Genomic DNA, 4,716 nt, shown 5'->3' on the forward strand with positions numbered 1-4,716 from the left:
TTTTTTCCTCATACTTATCTGTTACTCTTGGCTCTTAGTAACCTTTTGGTTCTATTTCCCTTCCACCCCCACCATTACTGTAGAAAGCAGTGTTGGAACTGCATCTAAGTAAAATATCTAGCTTAATTAGTTAGGGGTAGTAACCGCCGCAATAAGCAAGCTACACCCATGCTTATTTGTTTACCCAGATTATGTAATTCAGTCCTTCATGGTTGTTGTCTGTATATAGATCCACTTTTCTTCATTCCCCCCTGCCATTGAAGCAGAGAGCTATGCTGGATATGCATTGAAAGTGAAGTATCAGTCTTTCTCCCCTGCCTTTGAAGCAGAGAGTTATGCTGGATATGCATTGAAAGTGAAGTATCAGTCTTTCTCCCCTGCCGTTGAAGCAGAGAGCTATGCTGGATATGCACTGAAGGTGAAGTATCAGGCTTATTTGGTTTGGGGTAGTAACTGCCGTAACAAGCAAGCTACTCCCCGCTTTTTTGTTAATGCAAATCCTTTTTTCCACATTTCCTCTTGCCGTTGAAGCTTAGAGCAATATTTATTTATTTATTTATTTATAATTTTTATATACCGACATTCTTACATTAAATGTAAATCATACCGGTTTACATAAAACAAAAACAGCTGGAGAATAATTACATAGTCTGATACAATGAACAATTAAAATTAAAATTGTTAACAAGCTAAAAGGGTATATAACTTGGGAAAGGGTTAGATAACAGAAAATGTACAAACAAAGAATATTAAATGAGGCACCAAGGATTGCACGAAGGGGTGCACAAAGGGAAGAACCCCTTTGTCGCACGACGCACGGCACGCGGCGCCTGGTGGTGAGGCGCTTTTCAACCACCGATGAAGCTCTCAGTAACATCGTGGGAGGGGGCGTGGTCTCTCTCTCTCTCGCGATGTCATCTCACCTCCCGATGTTTTCTTCCCCTCTCAGTTTCTTTTCTTTTTTGTTTTTAACAATGGAAATCAAGTTACTGCGGGGGCTCAAGATGTAAATAGGCCTCCCTGCTCGCCTGCGCCCGGCGGCAAGGCGCCCCTCAACCGCCGACGAAGCTCTCAGTGACTTCATGGGAGGGGGCGTGGTCTCTCTCTCTCTCGTGATGTCATCTCACCTCCCGATGTTTTCTTCCCCTCTCAGTTTCTTTTCTTTTTTTTTTTTTTTGGTTTTTGTTTTTGTTTTTAACGATGGAAATCAAGTTACTGCGGGGACCCAAGATGTAAATAGGCCTCCCCGCTCGCCCGCACCCTGGAGTCATATTAACCGTGTGTATGTTTATTGAATAAGGGTATTATCTCCAGGTAGTAGCCGTCATTCCCGCGAGCCACCCACTCTTTATTCATGTTCTCTAGACTTTATGGATCCACAGTGTTTATCCCACGCCCCTTTGAAGTCCTTCACAGTTCTGGTCTTCACCACTTCCTCCGGAAGGGCATTCTAGGCATCCACCACCCTCTCCGTGAAGAAATACTTCCTGACATTGGTTCTGAGTCTTCCTCCCTGGAGCTTCAAATCATGACCCCTGGTTCTGTTGATTTTTTTTTGATGGAAAAGGTTTGTCGTTGTCTTTGGATCATTAAAACCTTTCAAGTATCTGAAAGTCTGTATCATATCACCTCTGCTCCTCCTTTCCTCCAGGGTGTACATATTTAGATTCTTCAATCTCTCCTCATAAGTCGATGAAGACCCTCCACTCTTTTGGTCGCCCTTCTCTGGACCGCCTCCATCTTGTCTCTGTCTCTTTGGCGATATGGTCTCCAGAACTGAACACAGTACTCCAGGTAAGGCCTTGATATTCCTCTCTCTATACAGCCCAGAATTCTTCTAGCTTTAGCTATCGCCTTGTCACATAGGGGTAGATTTTCAGACGAGCGCGAACAGCCTACTTTTGTTTGCGCTCCAGGCGCAAACAAAAGTACGCTGGATTTTAGTAGATACGCGCGTATCGGCTAAAATCCTGGATCGGTGCGCGCAAGGCTATCGATTTCGTATAGCCTGCGCGCGCCGAGCCACGCAGCCTACCCCCGTTCCCTCCTAGGCCCCTCCGAAATCGGAGCGGCCTAGAAGGGAACTTTCCTTTGCCCTCCCCTCACCTTCCCCTCCCTTCCCCTACCTAACCCACCCGCCCGGCCCTGTCTAAACCCCCATCCTACCTTTGTCGGGGGATTTACGCCTCCCCAAGGGAGGCGTAAATCCCCGCGCGCCAGTGGGCCTCCTGCGCGCCGGGCCGCGACCTGGGGGCGGGTACGGAGGGCGCGACCACGCCCCCGGGCCGTAGCCACGCCCCCGTACCCGCCCCCAAAACGCTGCCGACACGCCCCCGCAACGCCGCGCGCTCCGGCCCCCCCCCCCCGACACGCCTCCCGACACGCCCACTCCGAAAACCCCGGGACTTACGCGAGTCCCGGGGTTCTGCGCGCGCCGGTGAGCCTATGTAAAATAGGCTCACCGGCGCGCAGGGCCCTGCTCGGGTAAATCCGCCCGGTTTTGGGCGGATTTACGCGAGCAGGGCTCTGAAAATCCGCCCCCTAGTGTCTAATGATCTGAAGTCAGTGAAACAATCACCCCAAGGTCTCTCTCCTGTTCTGTGCACATCAGCCTTTCTCCCCCCATTGAATACAGTTCATTCGGATTTCCACTCCCCATATGCATGACTCTGCACTTCTTAGCATTGAATCTCAGCTGCCATATCTTCGACCACTCTTCCAGCTTCCTTAAATTCCGTCTCATTCTCTCCACTCCTTCCGGCATGTCCACTCTGTTACAGATCTTAATGTCATCCTCAAAAAGATAAACCTTACTGTCTATCCTGTCCGCAATGTCGCTCACAAAGATATTGAACAGGACCGGTCCCAATACCGATCCTTGCGGTACACCGCTTAAAACCGCTCTCTCTTCAGAGAGAGTTCCATTTACCATCACACATTGTCTTCTGTCCGTCAACCAGTTTGTAATCCAGGCCACCAACTCGGCACTCACTCCTAAGCTTCTCATTTTATTCACCAGTCTCCTGTGCGGTACTGTATCAAAAGCTTTGCTGAAATCCAAGTAGATGACATCGAGTGCTCTTCCTTGATCCAATTCCTTGGTTACCCAGTCAAAAAAGTAAATCAGATTTGTCTGACAGGATCCTCCCCTGGTGAATCCATGCTGCCTCTGGTCCAGCAATTCTCCCGACTGTAGATAGTTCACTATTCTCTCTTTCAACAATGACTCCATTACTTTTCCCACCACCAAAGTGAGGCTAACTGGTCTGTAGTTACCAGCCTCTTCTCTGTTCCCACTCAATCTGGTCAAACACAACCTCTGATTCCTGCCTTTTCTGCAAAGACGTGCAGAAGGGATGTGTGTTACACCAAGGACGCTCTGAGGATTTTTTTTCACCGGATTATTGGAGAGTATAACTGAAGAGACATTTCTCGACTTCATGAAGGGTTTGCGATAAATGATTCCTGAGGAAGGCCGGTTGCTGAAACTTGTGCAAGTTGGACATTTCGCAACGAAAAGATAAGGGGAAATGAAACAGACATTTCACAATGAAAAGATAAGGGGAAATGCAACACTACCCAAAGAGCTAAGTATACCATTGTTTCACATTGAGAAACAATGGAGAAGCATTCATTGATGTAAGAGCAATAACAACATTGAGGGTGGTATGAGAAACACCGAGGCAGTTGTGCACATATATAAAAAAATTTTCTCAAAAAAAATATTTATAGGAAATTAAACAAATTTTATTGCCGTGAGTTGTATCAAAGATTACAAGAATAGATTAAAGATTAATTTTATAATCAAACATAGGATGGAAGTGGTGAGTTAATGATTAAAAAACAGATTGTTAGCAACCTCATGGGTGGGGACGCAAAGAATTAGTATGAAACCATCACCCTTTCCTATACAAAATGTATTATTGGTTCAAAATCCCCTGTTTTGTGGGATATTGTAATTGGCAAAAACGGTAATAACATTTGTGATATAGGTAATTTTCACTAGGTTAAATTTTTACATTGAAGGTACATTGGAACCTGGTATGTGATCTGTTTGAAAGTTTTTCTCTATGTAGAGCACCTGAAAAGAAACATTACTCACACACTAGGACTCAGACCACATCCATCTAAGAAAGAGGACAAGGCATTCTAAACTGTCAGCTTGGTAGCTAAAAGCTGTCTGACATTACAGCTATTATCTAGCAAGCACTTGGCATTAATGTACAATTCCTTCAGCAACTCTGCCTCAATTGATTAGTTGAGCACAGATGTAAATAATTTAGTCTACAAGTTAATTCACACCTGGTTTAGTACAATTGTACAATGTCTCAACAGCCAGATACATGGATAGATGTTTAGAAAATACGCATAATTGGTCAGTTATCTGTACTATGAGGTTATGAATCCAATATACTAGCTTAAGTAAAGTGGCTGAGTATCTGTATACTAGCTCTGTTGGCATTTAGGTAATATTCATTGTTTAACTCAACTGTCTATAATATAACCAGCCAACTGAGTGGAAATAGGATGGCCAATAGCTCATTATCATCTATCTAGCCAGATATATTTAAACCTAACTGCCAAAACACCAAACCTCTTTCTGTGTGATCTGCACCATGGCCTCACAAGGTGGCAAATAGAGAATGGACAATTTTAGTTTCTAGTTTCTAGTTTATTGTTTTTTTATAGATCGTCATATCAGTAAAACCTTCACAA

The sequence above is a fragment of the Rhinatrema bivittatum genome, chromosome 3 (assembly GCF_901001135.1).
Source record: "Rhinatrema bivittatum chromosome 3, aRhiBiv1.1, whole genome shotgun sequence".
NCBI lineage: Eukaryota > Metazoa > Chordata > Amphibia > Gymnophiona > Rhinatrematidae > Rhinatrema > Rhinatrema bivittatum.